At 37.1% G+C, this 25,581-nt stretch overlaps 1 protein-coding gene across 15 annotated transcripts in view; it reads left to right on the top strand.

Annotated features, from left to right (window-relative positions):
* The window catches only part of RPS6KA5 (ribosomal protein S6 kinase A5), a 328,971-nt gene that overhangs the window by 83,282 nt on the left and 220,108 nt on the right, over window positions 1-25,581 (top strand). The gene's annotated exons all lie outside the window — the stretch shown is intronic.

Below are 25,581 nucleotides of genomic sequence, written 5' to 3'. Positions count from 1 at the left end.
GAGGGAATCGGGAGGGGGAGGTAGTGCTTGAGAGGCGTGCAGGAGAGGTGAATTGGGCTGCACTTGGAGTGGGGGTGTGGGGCAGGTATGTGCACTGGCAGCTGAATTGGGCATGCCTGAAGCATGAGGAATGGGAGCAGGTGACGAGATTCAGGTGCATGGGGTGTGGGGTGAATTGCCAGTCACAGGACTGTGCTGGTGAGAGTAGCATGCCCAAGGAATGCAGCCTGACTTACTTGCTAGTCCTGGACTCCTGTCTGTGCACCCCTGCGACTCTGTGCCACTACGCCAGGTTGCAGCTTTCTGCCTCTCAGTTCCTCAGCCTCTGCAACCAGGGTTGCCACATGTGGTGCAAGAAGGCTCTCCCAGGGCAGCTGCACTCCCGAATCACCACCTTTGTCGCCCTCCTATCCCTTCTTTAACTTTTCTATGGAGTAGGGCTAAGCTCGAGTTAGTCTGTTTGACTGTCTTCCAGGAAGTCCTAATTTAGTTTTAAAAGTAGACTTGTAGCCATTCTTTTAGAAACTAAGTTGTGGAAACTCAGAGTAAGATCATTTTTATTCCAGATATGCTCAGAGCCAAACAACTTTTATTCAATAGTAATAGATACTTCTCCGGGGCAAAAAAGATATAGTATCTATAAAACCTTCTCAAGCATACTGTTAAAATATGTTATTAATGTAACAAGAGCCATGAAACTTATTCTGTTCCTTGATCTGTCAGTTTTAGGTTTTACAGTATATTCCAGAGACAGAAGTAAGAGTACAAAGGCAACTTGTTTTCTTTTCCTGACAACATTATAGCTTAAATATCCTAGGAAAAACCTTATTATTAAGACCTGGAATATTCTAGATAAATTTCTTAAAAATTTAGCATTTAACTTGATCGATAAGCTAGCAGCAAATAAGGAAAACTCAGAGCAACCAATAAGGAAAACTCTTAAATGAAAAATAAAGAGCAGGACCTAGAGCAGTAGATAAGCTCTTTGGAGGCAGAGGTTACCCAAGGCACACCTATGAACGAATTATGAGCTACTTATTTGTATTTACCATTTTCATGCATAGTATGGGAGACAGCATCTCAGGGCCCAGAAAAAATAGGAAGGCTACTGTTCAGTAAAATAGTAAAGAGAAAAAATTTCCTGTCTGCAAAGGGAGATGGAGAGGAAACTTCTCTGTCTCAGCATCAGTTCTGGGAGGAAAGAGAAAAATAAATAAACAAAAGCTTTCTCTTAGCATTCACAACTATAAGCCAGTTATCATGAGGGTTTGCAGCGTTACTTTGTACTACCTGTGTGATCAAAGTAAATAAAAATCAATAAAGACAACAATAACATAAAACAACAAACAAGAATTTAGTTTACAGTGGTCCCAACTTGGTAGTATTCCCAGGACCCTAAAGGAAGCAAATATAAATCCATTTTGGAGGAATAAACTCTTACTCCAACCTTAAAGAAGTTTGTAAGAAAGTTCTACAAATGTGATCTTACTATCAGAAATCACAAATATCAAAGAAGCAATTACCTTGAAATGAAAGTGAAAACAACAAACAGCAGAATTAGACTTGAAAAGACTGATAAAATTATTAGTTATGAAATATGTGTATACATTTTTTAATTAAAAATGATTGATAGTAACATTAAGGAATAAGAAAATGCTTAAAAATGACTAGGTAGGGGGTGCGAGGGTAGTTCAGTGTTAGAATTCTCATGCAGGAGACCTGGGTTTGATTCCCAGTCCATGCAGTTCCCAAAAAACAAACAAAGGAAAGACAAAAAATTCAACAGACAGTGCTGCAATAACAGGATACCCACATGGAAAAATAATGAAATGTGACCCTGCCATACAGCATATAAAAATAAAAGTGACTAGGTAGATTTGAAAAAGCACCAATAGAACCTGTAAAAGTAAAAAAATATATTGAAAGAAAAATTTTAAATTATAAAGACAATGAATGGTTCAGTAGCAGATAAGAAATTCATTAATTGAAGGATAGATTTGAGGAAAATATGCAGAGTATCTGGAGAAAAAAGAGATGTCATATATAAAAGAAAGATTAAGACAGTGAATAGGCAAAGAAGATAAAACATCACGTATGTGTAATCAGAGTTCCAAAAGGAACGGAGAGAATGGAGAAGGGGCTCTATTCAAAGAGATGACAGCTGAGAATTTACTCTGACTTATTAAAGCTATAATCTATAGATTTAAGAAAGAACAGATCCAGTAGTTAAGTAAAAAACAAATTCTTCCCTAAATACATCTGAGAGAAACTGCTGAGTACCATATAGAGGAAATAGCCAAAAAGCAGCCAGAGAGAAAATACTTATTTACAAAAGAACAATGAGTTGATTAACAATCTACTTTTCTACAGCAATCGTTGAAAACTATAAGAGAGTGGAATATCTGGACAGTGCCAAGAGAAATTAATTGTCAACCTAGAATTGTATACCCAATGATACTAATTATTGAAAGTGAGAGCACAATTAACATTTTCAGACTTATAAAAGCCAAGTATGTTTGCCACCAACCAAGCTTCAGTAAAAGAATTTCTATAGGATGTATTTTAGGGAAAAGAAAAAAGATCCCAGGAGAGTTTTTGAGATGGAGAAAGGATTGGCAAACAAAAGAAAATCTAAACAATATCAACTTTATAAAACCATGCTCAAAATGTCTAATTTGTAAGGTTAAAAAAAGAAATATTGGGCAAAATGAGCAGACATAATATGAGAGGTAATAGTAGTTAGTGCTCTGAATATAAGCTCAAACTTTAGCCTGTACATGAATCTCTAAGTGTGTAAATTACCAAAGTGATTGAAAAAGAAATAGGACACCTGAGAATAGGCCTGTGACTGTTAAAGAAAACGGGTGAATAATAAAGGTTTTCCCACCAGGAAATCGGTTGGTGCAGTTTTAAGAATGAGTTCCACCAAACATTCAAAGCATAGATAATTCTGATCTTCCACAGACTCTTTCAGAGAATTGAAAAAGAAGGATTATTTCACCAAACGTGTTGTATGATGCTAGTGTAATCTTGATATAAAACAAGATAGTAAGAGGAAGGGCAATTACAGGCTAGTTTCATAATGTGAAATTTTTAGTATCAAATTAAAATCTAAACCTTGTGTATGTTTTCTTTCAACATATTTAATACTCTGTCTCATTATCTGTCTCAACTTTTAGTGTTTTGATCAGAGGATCTTTAAGACAGTTCTGCAAAGTAAGGAAACAATTTACCAGTAATGCTTTTTGCTCTTGCATTTCCATTCCATATATGTTCACTGTCCTATATTGGTCTATTGTTTAGTCATGGATGCTGCTTTTCCTTTTCTTGTCAGATGACAGTATGCTGCTTTCATAAGATGGAATAACTAAGAAATGTCGTTGTAGGTATTTCTGTATTTAAAAATCACAGTTTTGATGACTAAGTGGAGTAGGTGGAAATTTTTATTATGAATATAACAAAATCTCAATTTTTATTCAAATGTTTCACCACTGACCTTTCAGTTTCATTACCTTTTTTAAAGATAATTTTTCAGCACTACATAGAATAATAGAAGCCTCATCAGATATCTTTATATATGATGTAAGATTTTCTTTGGGGTTGAAACTGAAAACTCTTCTGAAGAATTGTTTTTTGGTATTATAAATTAGGAAAAATACTATCAATATTTTGAAGACTATATTTGTAATATTTAATATGAAATATAAATATGAAAGGTTTACTTTTTGATCACATATTTAAATATGTTTAACATTCATGGGAAATCTTTTACTCAGAGTATTGATTTTTTTTTTTCCTTTCCAGCTTTCTTGCTTCCTTTTGCCTATGACTAATCTGCTGAGCAGTTTCCTAAGCTGGAGATTTGTAATAATTTTTAATCTTCTGTTTTTTAAACTCTTTACTTTTAGTTTGTCACAAAGTTCTGTAGTTCCAGGGTCACTCTTGTGTTTACCTATTCTTTTCTGCTCTTACGGCAGCACACTTAATATTTTATTCATAGACTGCTGCAGGAGTTTCTTAGTTAATCTGCCTTTTTGCAAGTTCTTTCCTATTTTATGCATTTATACCACATTCTATTATAGATAATGTAGTCTTATTAAAATAACAATATTATTGTTCAATTCTCCTGCTTAGGAATTTTTTAAAACATTTTTTATTGTGAAGTATACAAAAAAGCAATAAATTTCAAAGTACATTTTAACAAGTAATTATAGAACAGATTTTAAAGTTTGACATAGGTTACAGTTCTACAATTTCAGGTTTTTCCTTCTAGCTACTCCAAGACACTGGATACTAAAAAGAAAAATCAGTATTATCATTCAGTAGTCATACTTGTTTGTTAAATCCTAACTTTTCTGTTAGAATTCCTCCTTCTCTTTTGATCCTTCTCCCAATCTCTAGGGTTATCTCCCAGTTTAACTTCTTTTCATGTTGAAAAGGAATATTGACAATATAGGATAGGAGAGTGGAACTGGTTGATGTTGCTGGAGAGACTGGCACCTCTGGGTCACAGGACTTATCTGCTGAAGGTTTTAGGTTTCTGAAAAGTAAACTTAGTACGTGCAACTTTTGTAGGACCTCAGATAGAGCCCTGTTTGTTCTTTAGGGTTAACAGGAATGATGGTGGTTGGGGTTTGGCAAACTGTGGCAGTTAGCAATATCTAGTTGAAATTTGCATCAGAGTAGCCTCCAGAATGGCCTCTTGACTCTTATTTGAACTCTCTTAGCCACTGATACCTTATTTTCTTACATTTCTTAATCCCTTTTTAATCCAGAAAGTATTATCAATTCCACGGTGCCAGGGCCAGGCTCAGGCTCATCCCTGGGAGTCATGTCCTGCGTTGCCAGGGAAACTTTCACCTCTGGTTATCATGTCCCACATTGAGGGGAGGGTAATGATTTTCCTTGCAGAGTTGGGCTTGAAGAGAGAGAGGTCACATCTGAGTGACAGAAGAAGTTCTCTGGAAGTAACTGCTAGGCATAATTATAAGTAGGCTTAGCTTCTCCACTACAGAAATAGGTTTGTAAGAATAAGCCTGAAGATCAAGGTCTTGGCTTATTAACTTGGGGGTCCCTCCTGTTTGAGAGAGTGTTGACCTTTCCCAGGTGGGAAAATTTAATAATTCCATATTTTTTTCTCCAGTCCCCCAAGGAACTTTGCCAATACTATTTCCTTATCTCCACAAAATATTTTGGGATGTATTCAGGTATTACATTAAGCTATATGAAATTACAAGCCCTTGCTCCCATTCTGGGCTCCATGTATTCGGGTTATTTAAATGAACTGTCCAGACAGGTTGAATTAGATTGTGTGCTACAGAAAATTAAGTTTTTGGACAAAATAAATCTCTCCTTTGATCTCATATACTAGGTGAAGTTCTAAAATACAGACAATGTCATCCTTTGCCCTGTACTCTGATTTACCTTAGTCCCAACCAGATTATCTCTAATTGAAGCCTGCTCTCTTTGTTGGTTTCTTTAACCTTTTTTTTTGTAGCAATGCTGACTTTCAAAGCTGCAGAACTCCAACCTTCTGAGTCTTAGTTGTCACACAGGTACCCAAAATTCCAAGTAAATACCAGGTCATACACATATAGCCTGATATGCATGAGATGTACACATGTCTCAGAATCTAGAAATAACAAAGCTCAGGAATAAAAGTGACTGCTGTAAGATCTTACTATCTAGGCCCCACTTTTCTTACACATATTTTCTAAAATAGACTATACGATATTTATTTCTCACTTATTTTGCACAGTATAATGTCAGTTAGGTTCATTCATGTCATTGCATGCCTCTTAACTTTCTTCCTTTCTGTAGCCACACAGTATTCCATCATGCACATATACCATAGTTCACCTTTCTGGTTTTCAGACATTGAACTCTTCAGCCACTTCTGTCCATCGGGCATCATGGATGGTATCCAAAATAAACAATTCATGTCTCGCAGTAGCCTTACGTAGTTGTACAATTTTCCCTCTCAATTTTAGACAGTTTTCATTGCTCCAAAGACAAAAATAAGAAATAAACGTATCGTCATCAAAAGAAATAATCTAAAACTTCCCTTAACTCTTGTGTCCTCCCACCCCACCCCCCAATTATTTACACCTAGTATTACTGTGGCACTGGTGATGTCTTCCAGTTAAATATAGGCCTTAGAATGCCACAGTAGTTTTCCCCTGTCCCCTACTATTATTGACCCTTTGTTCAAGATTCATACCCTTGACATAGTTCCTGTTTCAGAATTTATAGTGTCTCTTTTCCCAGTTAATTATTCAAGTGCAAATTCCTGCCTTGCTATCAAACTTAGCTCTTTTTCTCCTGTATTTTGTCCCTCATTACTCTAGTATTTTTCTTACTTTCTAGTCTGGTTGATTTCTTTTATTCCCTTATAATTACACATACTTTCCCATACTCTGAGGCCCTACCTTCTCTGGTTCCCCCATCTATACTGCTCCTTCTCTTTTCTAGCTGTCCAAATCCTGCCCAAATTGCTTCATTCTCTGAATTGTTCCATTGAGAGTCTTTCATGGAGAACACAGCACTAATTGTTCTTTAAGTTTTTTATTTACATCTGCTATTTTCCTTCTAGTTTTAAGCTCTTAAGATCATTCCTATACATTTTTCCAAACCCATTGCCCTGCCACCTTCCAGGAGCCCAGGACAGTAAAGGGTATGGTAATAGTCTAGCAAGCATATAATTTATGCTCTACTCTCTAGCATTATCCTTCAGATGAATGCTCCCAATCAAGGAAATATCTTTGATCTTTTAGTGTTGTTTTGTTTTGTTATTAAATTTTGAATATTTGTGAGAATGATGACTCTCTTGTATTTCTTTCCTTATCTTTTCTTCTGCTTTCCTTTGTACCATTTTACTTTCTTTCAGATAACTGTTTGAGTATAAAAGAAGAAAGTCTTTAAATGCATCTGTTGTGAGCATTATTAGTAATTCTGATGGAGTGTGAAGTACATCTCATGTACTTTGGAGATGTGTAGTACTTTCGTCTCACCATGTATACTGGCTTGAAATCATCCTGACCCCTAGAAAAACCATGTTCTTTAATCCTTGTCATTATTGTTGGGTGGGAGCTTTTTGATTAAGTTGTTTCCATAGAGATGTGACCCATCCAACTCTGGGTGGGACCTTTTGATTAGGTGGTTTTCACGGAGATGTGTCTCCACCCATTCAAGGTGTGTTTGCTTACTGGAGTCCTTTAAGAGGAAACCATTTTGGAAAAAGCTTTAGAGCCCACACAGCCAGAGGCCTTTAGAGATGAAGAAAGAAAATGCCCCCAGAGAAGCCATTTGAAAAGCCAGTAAGGAAGCTAGCAGACGTTGCCATGTGCCTTCCCAGCTGAGAAACGACTGGCCCTTTCTTTGGAGTTAAGGTGTATCTTTCTCTGGTTGCCTTAGTTTGGACGTTTCTGTGGCCTTGGAACTGTAAACTTATAACTTGATTAATTCCCTTTTTAAAAGCCATTCCATTCCTGGTATATTGCAGTACGGCAGCAGTGATAAACTAAAACAGATTCTGGTACCAGAGGAATAGGTGCTGCTGGGGTTTGCAGATACCAAGCATGTTGGGACAGCTTTCTAAATGGATAAGGGGAAGATTCTGGAAGAATTGTGAGGAGCTTGAGAGAGAAGGCCTAGAATACTTTGAAGAGACTTGATAGAAATGTGAACTCTAGAAGTATCTCCAATGAGGCTTTAAACAGAAATGATGAATCTTTCTTTGAAAACTGGAAGGAAGACGTTCTTTGTGGTTGGAAAGCAGAGTTTGAGAGTGATGAACTTGAATATTTAGCAGAAGAAATTTCCAAACTAAATGTGTAAAATGCGGTCTGGCTTCTCCTTGCAGCTTATAGTAAAACGCAACAGGAGAAAGAAAAGTTGAGAACTGAGCTCTTGGGTACAAAGAAACTAGAAATTGATGGTCTATAAAATTCTAGGCTTCCAGAAAGTGAGACCCTAGTGAATAGGGCCCTATGTGAAGATTTAACCAAATGTGGAAGCAGTCAACCATTATAGGATAAGCAAGGATTGGAGACGGAGTTATCTAGAAAGGATTTGTGAAAAATCCTGTGGTCTGATGTTTTTGATCCTTCTGTACTACATGGAAAATCAACAGATTTTTTTGTGAAATCTGTATGAATGGGCCCACTGCAAGTCTAGACTAAAAGGGACAGAAAAGGGATAAATTGAAGGAAAAATAGCTTTAGAGACAGAACCATGGAAGCTGAGGTCTGGAGCTAGGAAATTTCAGGCCAGGAGAGTGGACCCATCCATACAGGTGGAGAAGGGTGAGTTTGCCCTGGAAGCAGAGGGTGGGCCTTCTGCTTCTTTGCTCAAGAAGAGTTGTGCTGCCACAGGGATCAGAGAGACATATACCAGGGATTTGGGGGAGCCTGACTGCCACCCCATTGTTCTGGAGGGGTTGAACATGTGCCCTGGAGGTGTCAGAGATCCCAGTTGCTACCTTGAAGTTTGGAGAGGGTGGAGTCTAGAGAAAGGTGGTCCCCCTCTCCCATGTACCCCAGTGTTGTAACTCACCCCGGCATTTTGAAAGAGAGCAAGGCTGCTGCATAGGCCTTTAGAAAGGGTGGGACTGCTGCTTTCTATGGCTCCAAGAATGAATGACTCTCAGACCTTGAGATCAAATGGAGTTTGGGTCTGGTGACCCCTGTTTATCTTTTGATTTCTCTCGATGGCAGTGGAAACATGTATCCTGTGACTATCCCTCCTTTGTCGGTTGGAAGCAGACAACTTGTTTTGAATTTCACAGGACCAGAAGAGAATTTCGTACTGTTTCTGACTTTGTATTATATTTGTATTGCAACTGAAATGGTTTAATGCTTTTTTAGATATTGTGATGGAGTGAATGTATTTTGTATATGGAAAAAAAACTATCTTTTGGGGTGTTCAGAGGATAGAGTGTGCCAGTTTGCAAGTATTATGTAACCCAGAAAAGCCATGTTTTAATCCTGATCCAATCTTGTGGGGGACAGCCATTCCTTGTAATCCTAATTCAATATTGTAGGGCAGAAACTAATTAAATTATCTCCACAGAGATGTTACCCACCCAACTGTGGGCATAACCTTTTAATTAGATGGAGATGTGACTCCACCCATTCAAGGTGGGTTTTGATTAGTTTACCGGAATCCTTTAACAGAGGAAACATTTTGGAGAAAGTTCAGAGCCAAAGAGAGAGCCAATATAGACATTTGGAGAGCCAGACAGAAATACCCAGATACTAAACAAGAACTCACAGAAATAGCCAGAACCTGAAGAGAAGAAATCTCCAGCCCTGGCAGATGCTAAGGTAAGAGATGAAATCCAGAGCTGTGTCCTGAAGCAGCTAAGTGAATGCCCACAGACGCTTAGAGAGGAAAGAACTGACATCAGAAGCTGGAAGCAACGGAACTGGAAACAAGGACCAGCAGATGGGAGCCATGTGCCTTCCCACATTACTCTTCCTTGAGCCAAAGTATCTTTCTCTGGGGCCTTCGTTTGGACATTTTCTCAACACTAGAGCTGTAAACTTGTTAAATTCCCCTTTTAAAAGCTATTCCATTTCTGATATATATTGCATTCTGGCGGCTTAACAAACTAATACACCATGATAAAAAGAAAAAAATGCCATGTAATTGTAGGAGGTGCAGCTGAGTTGATTTACTCTTCCAAGTTTGGTGATTTTCACAGTTGTGAAGTACTTGGACATTAAGCATGACTTAGATGATCTGGGATTGAATCTTGACCCTGTCATTGCCTGCTCATGTTCATTGGGTAAATCACATGAACTCTGTGAGCGTTAAGTACCTATAGACCTAAGCTAATAATACTTATCTCACAGTGTTAAATTATAAGATTAATGAGATAATGGATATGAATTGCCAATAACTAAATAAACTTCTCTTGTGATTATTTATTGAACAGGGAACTCCCTTATATAATCTGTACCCCAAATTGAAAAAAATCAAATAGCATTTTGTACAGACTGATAGGTATAGATTATTAGTTATTTCATATAATCACTTACTCCATTAACATCTCTAGAGATAATTTCAACTAAAGTGATATTTCTATTAATAAAAATTTTAATGTTTGAAAAATATCTTGGAAATGAGATATTGGTAGTTGAGATTTTATTAGCATTTATAAAAAGTTGGTTTGTACATTATCTTAAAAATGGCATATCAAATAATAAGATTGTATTTCTTATTTGTTTTTTTTCAGTTAACTTTTCAAGCATTTTAACTTCTGAATAACCTTTCTGTGTTTTAGGTTAGCAGTCTTATAGAAAGATATATATAGAATGAATAATAACATATCTAGTCTACCTAATACAACATCCCAAAGATGCTTACCTGTTTTATTCTAGGATTTTAATAATTCTTGTTCTTATATTTTAGTGCTTGATTCATTTTAATGTAAATTTATTTACCTTAAATAAATAGGGTCCACCTTCTTTCTTTTGCCTATGGAAATCCACTTTTACCACTACCATCTGTTGAAGAGTCTATTTTTTCTCCATTGACTGGATTCTTTTCAAAAATCAATTTATTATTCAGATATGAAGGTTTATTTCTGAATCTTCAGTTTGAATCTGTTGGCTGGTGAGTCTGTCCTTGTGTCAGTACCATGCCCTTTTGATCACTGTAGACTTGTAATTAGTTTTACAATTAGTAAGAGCGAAACCACCAACTTTGTTCTTTTTCAGGACAATTTTAGCTACTTGGAGCCCCTTACCTTTCCAAATAAATTTGATGTTTGGCTTTTCCAGTTCTGCAAAGAATGCTGTCGGAATTTTGATTGGAATAGCATTGAATCTGTAAATCACTTTGGGTAGAATTGACATCTTAGTGATATTTAATTTCCAATTCATGAACATGGAATTCCTTCCATTTATTTAGGTCTTTTAAAATTTGTTTTAGCAATGTATTGTAGTTTTCTTTGTATAAATACTTTATATAATTGATTAGATTTATTACTAGATATTTGGTTCTTTTAGTTACATTGACTACTAGTGTATAGAAACACTACTGTTGAGTGCACTTTACTGAATTTGGTCATTAGCTCTAGTAGCTAATTGTGTACTTTTCAAGATTTTCTGTATCTAGGATCTCATGTCATCTGCAAATAGGGATCCAATTTGGATGCTTTTTATTTCTTTTTCTTGCCTAATTGCTCTGGCCTGAACTTCTAGTGCAATGATAAATAGCAGTGGACATACTTTTCTTGTTCCCCATCTTACAGATAAAGCTTTCAGTCTTTTACCATTGAAAAGGATATTAGTATTGGATTTTTCTTACATGTCCTTTATCACTGAGGAAGTTTCCCTCTATTCCTAGTTTTCTATGCGTTTTTATTAAGAAGAAGTGTTGGATTTTGTCAAATACCTTTTCTCCATCTATTGAGATGATCATGTGGGTCTTTTCCTTGGATTTCTTAATGTGCTATATTTCTTAATGTGGTATACCAATTATATTAATTGATTTTCTTGCTTTGAAACACCCTTGCATCCCTGGGATAAATTCCATTCGATCATGGTGTATAATTCTTTTAATATACTATTGGATTCTGTTTGGTTGTATTTCATTTCTTCTTGGTGAATTGTCCTTTTTATTAATATATAGTGTCCTTCTTTGTCTCTTATGATGTCTTTACATTTAAAGTTTATTTTCTCTGTTATTAGTATAGCTACTCCTTCTTTCTTTTGGTTTCAGCTTGCATGGAACATTTTTTTCCATCATTTTAGTTTGAATCTATTTGTATCGTATCTAAGATGAGTCTCTTGTAAGCAGCGTATAGCTAGATTATATTTCTTAGTCACTTCTGCAGTCTCTACCTTTTAATTGGTAAATTTAGTCTGTTAACATTCAAAGTTATTAGTGTAAAGGCGTTTCTTGAATCAACTGTCTTATCCTTTGGATTTTATTTGTCAGAGGTGTGTATTCTTTTCCCCTTTCTCTTTTTATCCTTTAAGTTACCCTTACTGGTTATACTGCTCATTTCTGGGCCCTCCTCCTGACCTCCTTCTCCTGTCTGTTTTTTTCATCTGGCAAAATTCCCTTTAGTATTTCAATTATATATATAAAATGCTTTTTAAATAGTGAAATATGACACATGTACCAAAATGCAATAAATTGCCAAGTACATTTTAACACGTAGTTATAGAACAGATTTTAAAGTTTGGTGTGGGTTACAGTTCCATAATTTTTCATTTTTTCTTCTAGTGCTCCAAGACAATGGTGGCCAAAAGAAGTATCAACATAATGACTCAAGAGTCATACTCATTTGTTAAATGTTAAATCCTGTTTTCTTGGTTATGCTCTTTCTTCTTTTTTTTTCCTTTTTTGTGATAAATACCATGTATACATAAAAGCAATAAAGTGCAAACTGCATCACAACAATTAATTGTAGAATAGATTTCAAAGTTTGGTGTGGGTTACAAGTCTACAATTTTAGATTTTTACTTCTAGCTACTCTAAGGTACTGGAGACTACAAGAAATATCATCAATCATACTCATTTGTTAAACCCTGCCTTCTCTGTATAACTACACCATCAACATTGATCTTTCTTTGACTCTTTAGGAGTATTTGAGCTATGCCCATTTTAACTTTTTTCATGTTGAAAGAGGCTGTCGATAATATAGGACAGGGTGTTGGGACTAGTTGATGTCCTGGAGAGGCTGGCCTCTCTGTATTTCAGGACCTATGTGGTCCTATCGTATGATTTTTCCCCTTTGATTTGTTAATGTGGTGTATTACATTAACTGGTTTTCTTGTGTTGAACCATCCTTGCATTCCTGGTATAAACCCCACTTGGTTGTGGTGTATAACTCTTTTCACATGCTTTTGATTCAATTTGCTAATATTTTGTTGAGAATTTTTGCATCTATATTCATTAGGGAGATTGGCCTGTAGCTTTCCTTTCTTATAGCATCTTTAACCGGTTTTGGGGTTAAAGTGATGTTACCTTCATAAAATAATTTAGGAGATGTTCCTTTTCCTCACTTTTTTGGAAAAGTTTGAGAAGTACTGTTGTTAATTCTTTTTGGAAAATAATTGGATATAATTCCCCTGGGAAGCCAGTTGCCCTGGGATTTTCTTTGTAGGAAGATTTTTGATGACTGATTGAATCTCTTTACTTGTGATTGTTTTGTTTGTTGAGATCTTCTATTTCTTCCTGAATCAGTGTATCTTATTTGTGTGCTTCCAGGAATTTGTCCATTTCATCGAAGTTGTCTGTTTTGTTGGCATATGGTTGTTCATAGTATCTTATGATTTATTTTATTTCTTCAGGTTCGGTGGTAACAGCCTTTCCTGTCATTTCTGATTTTGTTTATTTGCATCCTATCTTTTTTTCTTTATCAGCCTTACTAATGGCCCATCAATTTTACTGATTTTTCTCAAAGAACCAATTTTTGGCTTCATTGATTCTATTCTTTTGTTTTCTGGTTTTTGTTCTTTTGTTTAAACTCTGCTTTAATCTTTGTTATTTCTCTCCTTCTGTTAGCTTTCTAGTTAGTTTGTTGTTCTTTCTCAAGTTCCTTTAGGTGAGCAGTTAGGTCCTTGATTTTTGCTTTTTCTTGTTTTTTAATATAGGCATTTAGGGCAATAAATTTCCCCACCAACACAGCCTTTGCCACATCCCATTAGATCTGAGATGTTGTGCTCTCATTTTCATTCGTTTCAAGATAGCTACTGATTTCTCTAGCAATTTATTCTTTGTCCCACTGGTTGTTTGAGAGTGTTATTTAATCTCCATATATTTGTGAAAGTTCTCATTCTTTGGTGGTAAATGATATCCAGCTTCATTCCATTGTGATCAGAGGAAGTGCTTTGAATAATTTCAATGTTTTTAAGTTTATAAAGACCAGTTTTGTGCCTGAGCATATGATCTGTCCTGGAGAATGTTCTATGAGCTCTAGAGAAGAATGTATATCCTGTTGTTATGGGCATAATGACCTATATATGTCTGTAAGGTCTAATTCATTTATCAAATTGTTTAACTTCTCTGTTTCCTTGCTAGTCCTCTGTCTGGTTGTTCTATCTATAGAGAAGAGTAGTGTATTGTATTAGTTAGGGTTCTCTAGAGAAACAGAATCAACAGGAAACACTCGCAAATATAAAATTTATAAAAGTGTCTCACATGACCGTGGGAATGCAGAGTCCAAAATCCGGCTGTGAAGCCGACGATTCCGATGGAGGGTCTGGACGAACTCCACAGGAGAGGTTCAACAGCTGAAACAGGAAAGCCTGTCTCTTCTGAATCCTCCTTATAAGGCTTTCAGTGATTAGATTAAGCATCAGTCATTGCAGAAGACATGCCCCTTTGGCTGATTACAAATGGAATCAGCTGTGGATGCAGCTGACATGATCATGATTTAATTGTATGAAATGTCCTCATTGTAACAGACAAGCCAGCACTTGCCCACCCACCACTTGCCCAACCACCACTTGGCCAAGTTGACACATGAACCTGACCATGACATGTATTAAAATCTCCTACTATTGTTGTTGAAATGTCTATCACTCCCTTCAGTGTTGCCAGTGTCTTTCTCATGTACTTTGGAGCTCCTTCATTGGGTGCATAAACATTTATGATTGTTATTTCTTCTTGGTGAATTGTTTCTTTTATTAATATATAGTGACTGTGATAGTTAGATTCAGTTGTCAGCTTGGCCAGGTGAAGGCACCTAGTTCTGTTGCTGATTACATGAGCCGATGGTATGTGAACCTCATCTGTTGCTGATTACAGCTGCTAGGAGGCATGCCTGCTGCAATGAATGATGTTTGACTTAATTGGCTGGTACTTAAATGAGAGAGCATAGCACAGTCCAAGCAGCTCATCATACCTCATCTCAGTACTCGCAGCTCAGCCCAGGCCTTTGGAGATGCAGAAAGAAATCACTGGGGAAAGTTGTTGGAACCCATAGGCCTGAAGAGAAGGCCAACAGAGATCACCCTGTGCCTTCCCATGTAAGAAAGAACCTCAGTCGAAAGTTAGCTGCCTTTTGTGTGAAGAACTAATGAAATAAATCCTCTCTTATTAAAAGCCAATCCATCTCTGATTTTGTCTCTTATGATGTCTTTACATTTAAAGTTTATTTTCTCTGTTATTAGTGTAGCTACTCCTGCTTTCTTTTGGTACGACTTGCATGGAATATCTTTTTCCATCCTTTCACTCTCAATCTATTTTTAACCTTGTTTCTAAGATGAGTCTCTTGTAAGCAGCATGTTGCTGGATTATATTTCTTAATCTATTCTGCCAATCTGCATCTTTTAATTAGTAAGTTTAGTTTGTTACTATTCAAAGTTATTACTGAAAAGGCCTTTCTTTTTGTAAAATATTTTTATTGTAGACAACAAAAAAAAATACAGACATTCTTGACATACAAACATTTTTGACCTAGGTACAATCAAAGGTTCACAATATCATCACATATTTGTGTATTCATCACCATTAACAATTTTTTAAAACATTTGCACCTCTTCAGCAAAAGAAAGAAAAAACTCATATATGCCATACCCCTTACCCCTCCCTCTCATTGACCACTAATATTTCAATCTACTCAATTTATTTTAACCTTTGTTCCCCCATTATTTGTTTATTTCTTATTCATATTTTTTACTCACCTGTCCATACCATAGATAAAAGGGGCATCAGACACAAGGTTTTCAAAATCACATAGTCACATGGCAAAAGCTGTATCATTATACAGTCATCTTCAAGAAACATGACTACTGGAACACAGATCTACAGTTTCAGGTACTTCCCTCTAGCCACTCTAATATACAATAAACTAAAAAGGGCATATCTATATAATGCATATGAATAACTTCAGGATAACCTCTCGACTCTATTGAAATCTCTCAGCCACGACACTTTATTTTGTCTCCTTTCTCTCTTCCCCATTTTGGTCAAGAAAGTTTTCTGAATCCCTTGATGCTGAGTCCCAGTTCATTCTAGGATTTCTGTCCCATGTTACCAGGGAGGTTTACACCCTTGGGAGTCATGTCCCATGTAGTGGGGTCAGTGCGGTGAGTTTGCTTGTTTTGTCAGCTGAGAGAGAGAGAGGCCACATCTGAGCAACAAAAGAGGTTCTCTAGAGATGAAAAGGTGTTTCTTGATTTTCCTGTCTTATCCTTTGGATTTTATTTGTCAGATTCCTATATTCTTTTCCCTCTTTCTTTTTTTACCCCTTAGGTTACCCTTACTGGTACTCTTCAATTCTCTGCCCACTAACATACCTCCCTCTCTTGTCTTTTTTTTTTTTTTTTTTTTTCCAGCTGGTAGAACTCCCTTTAGTATTTCTTCTAGGGCCAGTCTCTTGTTGATAAATTCTTTCAGCATTTGTTTGGTCTGTGAAATTTTTAATCTCTTCCTCAGTTTTGAAGGACAATTTGGCTGGGTACAGAATTCTAGGCTGGAAGTCTTTCTCTTTCAGGATCTTAAATATATCATACCACTGCCTTCTTGCCTCCATAATAATGCCAGTTGAGTACTTCGAACTCAGTCTTATGTGGTTTCCCTTGTATGTAGTAGATTGTTTTTCTCTTGCCACTTTCAGAATTTTCTGCTTCTTTTCAACATTTGACAGGCTGATTAGTATGTGTCTTGTGGTAGGCCTATTTGGATTTATTCTGTTTGAGTTTGTTGTGCTTCTTTGATTTGCACATTTGTGTCTTTTATAAGGGTTGGGAAATCTTCCCCTAATATATCCTCAACTAATCTTCCTAGCTCTTTTCTCTTCTCCTTCTGGGATACTATGATTCTTATATTTGTGTGCTTTGTTTTGTCCATCATTTCCCTGCAGATCCATTTCAGATTTTTACGTCTTTTTTGCCATTTGTTGTTTCAGTGTTTGAAATCAGTTGTCCCATGGTCTAGTTTGCTTATTCATTCTTCTGCCTCTTCAAATCTGCTATTATGTGTCACTAGTGTATTTTTTTATTTGGTCTACAGCATCTTCAATCTGTGTGATATCTGCTATTTTTCTATTTATCCTTTCAAATTCCTCTTTATGCTCTTCTAGTGTCTTCTTGATCTCCTTTATGTCATTAGCCGTTCCATTTATTTTATTTAGCAGAGTTATATGAACATCATTGATTAGTTGTTCCATAGTCTGTCTCTATCCGGCATTTTAATTTGTTTATTAGGCTCAGCTATATCTGCCTGCATCTTCACATGGTTAGTGATCTTTTGTTGCCTTTGAGGCATGTAAATATCCTGATAGGTTTACTTTGGAAGTTGATTTCGTTCTGTGGTCTATAGTTTTGTATTTGTGGGATGGATATGGAGCAAGATGCAGGGCATGGGGTGGGGGACACAGTGTGGTAACTGGTTGCAGTGCAGATGTAGGCACGTGTCAAGAACACTACACTGGTTCCTGTGGGCATGGAGCATGAGGTTGTGGAGGTGCAGTGTGAGGCCTGTGGGGGTGGGGTGCTTCTCAGGGAGGCCTTGGAGTACAGGAGCAGGGTTCAGCATGGAGCACACGGAGGTAGGGCACAGTGGGGCATGGATGTGAGGTCGGGGTCTGTGTGGATACATGCAGCTGGTGCACAGACAGGATGCAGGTGGATTCGTGGAGCTTGGGTCTTGTTGGTATCATGGTGTGTGGTACAGAGCACAGTGGTCAGTGCACAGGGAGAGTAAGTTGAAGATGTGTCCTTGAGCAGGTGGAGGTCTCACAGAACACCGGGATGCAGATGCATGAGTTGTGTAGGAGCAGGGCACAGGTCATGTGGGTTGTGCGACTTGGATCAAGATTGGGTGATGTTGGCTGGTTGTGGCTGGCACAGCTGCACAGTTGCAGCATGGTTGGGGCAGGGGTGCACCCATGTGTATGGCAATGGCTATATATCATAGATACTTATGTGAGCACCTATGACGTGTGGGAGTAGGGCAGTTGTGTTGAGGGGTGGGGCAATGATGTGCACCTGTGTGGTGCAGGGGAGCAGGTTCAGGGGTCAAGAGGTCGGTGCATATCAATGCACGGACCCTGGTGTGGATATTGTGGCAGTGTGTGTGTGCGGGTCTGCGGGTGTGTAGCCCTGGTGTTCGTGTGCACAGAGCTTAGGGGCAACGGGGCATGGTTGTGCCTGTGTGGGCTAGAGTGGGTGTGTCCCAGATTCTCAGCTCAGTGTTTGCCCAGAGCTGGGAGTGTTTGTCAGGATTGTGTGTGTGTATGAATCTGGGATGCGGGTAAATGCTGATATACACATGCACAGAGCTTGAAGGGCAGGGTAGGGTTGTGTGATGACTGCTTGGGTTGGCGGCGGGTGTGGTCTGGGCATGAAGGTGACTGCCCACAGCCTGGATGCGCAGGCGACCACCTGCAGGGGGCTGGGACGGGGAGGGGGAAGTCGAGTGGCTTGTCATGTGTGAGCATGTCTTGGGAGGGGCAGAGCGAGACTGTGCGCTTGTGTGGGAGAGGTGGGTCGGGCTGGGTTGGGGTTGTGCCATACAGGGGGCAGGACAGTTATGTTTGGAACGTAAGGGAGGGGTGAGGTGACAGGCTTCAGATGCGTGGATAGTGGGTGAATCGTGGTTTGTAGGGCAGGGTTGATGCGCGTGAGAGTAGTGCATTCATGGAATGTGGCTTGGCTTTTCCTATTCCCCATCTCCCTGTCCTTGCACTGCTGAGGGCTCCAGGCTTCCGTTTGGAAAGAGACGCGTTAGGTTGTTTGCACTAGCTGTATGGTCTCTGGTTCTCTGCATCTCAGTTTTTCTGTTTGGTAATATGTTCTTGAGGATTTTTCATCTTTGTTCATAAGGAATACTGGTTCTGTAATTTTGTTTTCTTGTGTTGTCTTTATCTGGCTTTATATTAGGGTGATGTTGGCCTGATAGAATGAGTCAGGAAGTCTTCCCTCCTCTTCAGTTTTTTGGAACAGTTACAACAAGATTTCTCATATTTCCTCTTAAAATGTGTGATAAATGGGTGGGCCACAGTACCTCAGCAGGCAGAAATTCTTGCCTGCGGTGCCAGAGACCCGGGTTTGATTGCCAATGCCTGCCCAAGCAAAAAAATAAAAATAAAAAATAAAAAAAATAATGTGTGATAAAATTCACTAGTGAAGCTGTCTGGCCCCAGGCTTTTCTTTGTTGGAGGTTTTTGATTACTCATTCAATCTCTTTATTTGTTATTGGTCTGTTGAGATCTTTTATTTCTTCCTAGGTCAATGTAGGTAGTTTGCACAAATGTAGGAATTTATCCATTTCATTCAGGGTATCCTGTTTGTTGGCATACAGTTGTTTATAATATCCTCTTATTCTGTGGAACAGTAATGCCTTCCTTTTCTGATTTTATTTGTGTCCTCTCTGTTTTTCTTCACTGGTCTAATTAAAGGCTTATCAATTTTGTTGATGGTTTCAGAGTACTGACTTTTGGTTTCATGCATTCTTTTTTTTTTTCTATATTTCGTTTATCTCCATCCTAACCTTTGTTTTTCCTTCTTTCTTTGTCCTTTGAGTTTGGTTTGTTCTTCTTTTTCTGGACCCTCCAGTTGTAAGGTAGATTACTGATTTGAGGTATTCATTTTTAGTGTCAGCATTTAGAGCTATACACTTCTGTCTCAGAACTGCCTTTGCTGCATCCCATAAGTTTTGGCATGTTGTGTTTTCATTTTCATTGGCCTCAAGAAGCTTCCTAATTTCTCTTTTGATTTCTTCTTTGACCCATTGGTTGTTTAAGAGAGCATTGCTTAATTGACATATATATATGAATTTTCCATTTTGCTATCTGTTAATTGATTTCTAGCTTCAAACATTTGTACTTGGAGAAGATGCATTATTTGATTTCAGTATTTCTAAATTTATTGAGACTTGTTTTGTGACCTTACATATGTCTGTCCTGGAGAATGATCTGTGTGCACTAGAGAAGAACGTGTGTTCTTTTGTTGTCAGGCGAAGTATTCTATGTATGTCTATTAGGTCTCGTTGGTTTATAGTATCTTCCAAATTTTCTGTTTTCTTATTGATCTTCTGTCTAGATTTCTTAATCTTTTTGCAGTAGACTTTTGAGAAACATTTCATTTATAAATAGTTTCACCTATTCATCTAGGCTAACTTGTCACTAGTGGATACTGGGAAGTACACTAGACAATTTGAAGATACAGCTACTTTTTGGTAATTTGAAATAGAGGAAAAAACTTTGGTTGAGTCATGCATGTAAAAACTGTTTTTAAAAGTATGACTTAGTCATCATTTGACATTTTATTTTAGGTGTTTGGAAAGTATTCCTCTTAATATAGCACATTCAAAAGGTGTATTCATTAAGTTATCATTTAAAAAGTTTATAATTTTGCATATATGTATAATCCACTATACCTTATGGTTCTGTGTAAGACTACAGTGTTTATATAAATCCTAGAAGTTAAATATTTCTGTTATTTAAAGTCATAATCAAAAAGTGATTCCATGTGAAGAGTGTTGATTGATACCCTATTGTAAATATACACTGAATTCTAATTATGCTATCTTAGGTTGGGTTCCCTTGAACCAGAGCCTGAAACAATGATTTAGGTACCTATGATTTATTGTAGCTCTCAGGAGAAACTGTGATAGAAGCTGGATAGGGCAGGAGGAGGGTCTAAGCAAGTATGTGGGTGATACTGGGGTCTAGATTTAGCCTGAGTTCTTTTTTTTTTTTAATTAACGGAAAAAAAGAAATTAACCCAACATTTAGAAATCATACCATTCTACATATGCAATCAGTAATTCTTAACATCATCACATAGATGCATGATCATCGTTTCTTAGTACATTTGCATCGGTTTAGAAGAACTAGCAACACAACAGAAAAAGATATAGAATGTTAATATAGAGAAAAAAAATAAAAGTAATAATAATAGTAAAAAAACAAAACAAAACAAAAAAAACAAAAACCTATAGCTCAGATGCAGCTTCATTCAGTGTTTTAACATGATTACTTTACAATTAGGTATTATTGTGCTGTCCATTTTTGAGTTTTTGTATCTAGTCCTGTTGCACAGTCTGTATCCCTTCAGCTCCAATTACCCATTATCTTACCCTGTTTCTAACTCCTGCTGGACTCTGTTACCAGTGACATATTCCAAGTTTATTCTCGAATGTCGGTTCACATCAGTGGGACCATACATTATTTGTCTTTTAGTTTTTGGCTAGACTCACTCAGCATAATGTTCTCTAGGTCCATCCATGTTATTACATGCTTCATAAGTTTATCCTGTCTTAAAGCTGCATAATATTCCATCGTAGGTATACGCCACAGTTTGTTTAGCCACTCTTCTGTTGATGGGGATTTTGGCTGTTTCCATCTCTTTGCAATTGTAAATAACGCTGCTATAAACATTGGTGTGCAAATGTCCGTTTGTGTCTTTGCCCTTAAGTCCTTTGAGTAGATACCCAGCAATGGTATTGCTGGGTCGTATGGCAATTCTATATTCAGCTTTTTGAGGAACCGCCAAACTGCCTTCCACAGTGGTTGCACCATTTGACATTCCCACCAACAGTGGATAAGTGTGCCTCTTTCTCCGCATCCTCTCCAGCACTTGTCATTTTCTGTTTTGTTGATAATGGCCATTCTGGTGGGTGTGAGATGATATCTCATTGTGGTTTTGATTTGCATTTCTCTAATGGCCAGGGACATTGAGCATCTCTTCATGTGTCTTTTGGCCATTTGTATTTCCTCTTCTGAGAGGCGTCTGTTCAAGTCTTTTTCCCATTTTATAATTGGGTTGGCTGTCTTTTTGTTGTTGAGTTGAACAATCTCTTTATAAATTCTGGATACTAGACCTTTATCTGATATGTCATTTCCAAATATTGTCTCCCATTGTGTAGGCTGTCTTTCTACTTTCTTGATGAAGTTCTTTGATGCACAAGAGTGTTTAATTTTGAGGAGTTCCCATTTATTTATTTCCTTCTTCAGTGCTCTTGCTTTAGGTTTAAGGTCCATAAAACCGCCTCTAATTGTAAGTTTCATAAGATATCTCCCTACATTTTCCTCTAACTGTTTTATGGTCTTAAACCTAATGTTTAGATCTTTAATCCATTTTGAGTTAACTTTTGTATAGGGTGTGAGATATGGGTCTTCTTTCATTCTTTTGCATATGGATATCCAGTTCTCTAGTCACCATTTATTGAAGAGACTGTTCTGTCCCAAGTGAATTGGCTTGACTGCCTTATCAGAGATCAAATGTCCATAGATGAGAGAGTCTATATCTGAGCACTCTATTCGATTCCATTGGTCAATATATCTATTTTTATGCCAATACCATGCTGTTTTGACCACTGTGGCTTCATAATATGCCTTAAAGTCAGGCAGCGCGAGACCTCCAGCTTCGTTTTTTTCCCTCAAGATGTTTTGAGCAATTCGGGGCACCCTGCCCTTCCAGATAAATTTGCTTATTGGTTTTTCTATTTCTGAAAAATAAGTTGTTGGGATTTTGATTGGTATTGCATTGAATCTGTAAATCAATTTAGGTAGGATTGACATCTTAACTATATTTAGTCTTCCAATCCATGAACACGGTATGCCCTTTCATCTATTTAGGTCTTCTGTGATTTCTTTTAACAGTTTTTTGTAGTTTTCTTTATATATGTTTTTTGTTTCTTTAGTTAAATTTATTCCTAGGTATTTCATTCTTTTAGTTGCAATTGTAAATGGGATTCGTTTCTTGATTTCCCCCTCAGCTTGTTCATTACTAGTGTATAGAAATGCTACAGATTTTTGAATGTTGATCTTGTAACCTGCTACTTTGCTGTACTCATTTATTAGCTCTAGTAGTTTTGTTGTGGATTTTTCCGGGTTTTCGACGTATAGTATCATATCATCTGCAAATAGTGATAGTTTTACTTCTTCCTTTCCAATTTTGATGCCTTGTATTTCTTTTTCTTGTCTAATTGCTCTGGCTAAAACCGCCAACCCAATGTCGAATAATAGTGGTGATAGTGGACATCCTTGTCTTGTTCCTGATCTTAGGGGGAAAGTTTTCAGTTTTTCCCCATTGAGGATGATATTAGCTGTGGGTTTTTCATATATTCCCTCTATCATTTTAAGGAAGTTCCCTTGTATTCCTATCTTTTGAAGTGTTTTCAACAGGAAAGGATGTTGAATCTTGTCAAATGCCTTCTCTGCATCAATTGAGATGGTCATGTGATTATTCTGCTTTGATTTGTTGATATGGTGTATTACATTAATTGATTTTCATATGTTGAACCATCCTTGCATACCTGGGATGAATCCTACTTGGTCATGATGTATAATTCTTTTAATGTGTTGTTGGATGCAATTTGCTAGAATTTTATTGAGGATTTTTGCATCTATATTCATTAGAGAGATTGGTCTGTAGTTTTCTTTTTTTGTAATATCTTTGCCTGGTTTTGGTATGAGGGTGATGTTGGCTTCATAGAATGAATTAGGTAGTTTTCCCTCCACTTTGATTTTTTTTGAAGAGTTTGAGGAGAGTTGGTACTAATTCTTTCTGGAATGTTTGATAGAATTCACGTGTGAAGCCGTCTGGTCCTGGACTTTTCTTTTAGGAAGCTTTTGAATGACTAATTCAATTTCTTTACTTGTGATTGGTTTGTTGAGGTCATCTATGTCTTCTTGAGTCAAAGTTGGTTGTTCATGTCTTTCCAGGAACCCGTCCATTTCATCTAAATTGTTGTATTTATTAGCGTAAAGTTGTTGATAGTATCCTGTTATTACCTCCTTTATTTCTGTGAGGTCAGTAGTTATGTCTCCTCTTCCATTTCTGATCTTATTTATTTGCATCCTCTCTCTTCTTCTTTTTGTCAGTCTTGCTAAGGGCCCATCAATCTTATTGATTTTCTCATAAAACCAACTTCTGGTCTTATTGATTTTCTCTATTGTTTTCATGTTTTCAATTTCATTTATTTCTGCTCTGATCTTTGTTATTTCCTTCCTTTTGCTTGCTTTGTGATTAGTTTGCTGTTATTTCTCCAGTTCTTCCGAGTGGACAGTTAATTCCTGCATTTTTGTCTTTTCTTCCTTTCTGATATAGGCATTTAGGGCAATAAATTTCCCTCTTAGCACTGCCTTTGCTGCGTCCCATAAGTTTTGATGTTTGTGTTTTCATTTTCATTCGCCTTGAGGTATTTGCTAATTTCTCTTGCAATTTCTTCTTTGACCCACTTGTTGTTTAATAGTGTGTTGTTGAGCCTCCATGTGTTTGTGAAATTTCTGGCACTTGGCCTATTATTGATTTCCAACTTCATTCCTTTATGATCCGAGAAAGTGTTGTGTATGATTTCAATCTTTTTAAATTTGTTAAGACTTGCTTTGTGACCCAGCATATGGTCTATCTTTGAGAATGATCCATGAGCACTTGAGAAAAAGTTGTATCCTGCTGTTGTGGGATGTAATGTCCTATAAATGTCTGTTAAGTCTAGCTCATTTATAGTAATATTCAGATTCTCTATTTCTTTATTGATCCTCTGTCTAGATGTTCTGTCCATTGATGAGAGTGGTGAATTGACGTCACCAACTATTATGGTATATGTATCTATTTCCCTTTCCAGTGTTTGCAGTGTATTCCTCACGTATTTTGGGGCATTCTGGTTCGGTGCGTAAATATTTATGATTGTTATCTCTTCTTGTTGAATTGTTCCTTTTATTAGTATATAGTGTCCTTCTTTGTCTCTTTTCACTGTTTTACATTTGAAGTCTAATTTGTTGGATATTAGTATAGCCACTCCTGCTCTTTTCTGGTTGTTATTTGCATGAAATATCTTTTCCCAACCTTTCACTTTCAACCTATGTTTATCTTTGGGTCTAAGATGTGTTTCCTGTAGACAGCATATAGAAGGATCCTGTTTTTTAATCCATTCTGCCAATCTATGTCTTTTGATTGGGGAATTCAGTCCATTAACATTTAGTGTTATTACTGTTTGGATAATATTTTCCTCTACCATTTTGCCTTTTGTATTATATATATCATATCTGATTTTCCTTCTTTCTACACTCTTCTCCATACCTCTCTCTTCTGTCTTTTTGTATCTGACTCTAGTGCTCCCTTTAGTATTTCTTGCAGAGCTGGTCTCTTGGTCACAAATTCTCTCAGTGACTTTTTGTCTGAGAATGTTTTAATTTCTCCCTCATTTTTGAAGGACAATTTTGCTGGATATAGGAGTCTTGGTTGGCAGTTTTTCTCTTTTAGTAATTTAAATATATCATCCCACTGTCTTCTAGCTTCCGTGGTTTCTGCTGAGAAATCTACACATAGTCTTATTGGGTTTCCCTTGTATGTGATGGATTGTTTTCCTCTTGCTGCTTTCAAGATCCTCTCTTTCTCTTTGACCTCTGACATTCTAACTAGTAAGTGTCTTGGAGAATGCCTATTTGGGTCTGATCTCTTTGGGGTGCGCTGCACTTCTTGGATCTGCAAATTTAGGTCTTTCATAAGAGTTGGGAAATTTTCAGTGATAATTTCTTCCATTAGTTTTTCTCCTCCTTTTCCCTTCTCTTCTCCTTCTGGGACACCCACAACACATATATTTGTGCGCTTCATATTGTCATTCAGTTCCCTGATACCCTGTTCAAATTTTTCCATTCTTTTCCCGATA

This window comes from Tamandua tetradactyla, chromosome 12 (genome assembly GCF_023851605.1).
Source record: "Tamandua tetradactyla isolate mTamTet1 chromosome 12, mTamTet1.pri, whole genome shotgun sequence".
NCBI classification, from domain to species: Eukaryota; Metazoa; Chordata; class Mammalia; order Pilosa; family Myrmecophagidae; genus Tamandua; species Tamandua tetradactyla.
Note: the sequence above shows the minus strand (reverse complement) of the source record. Positions and strands in the feature narration are given on the sequence as shown.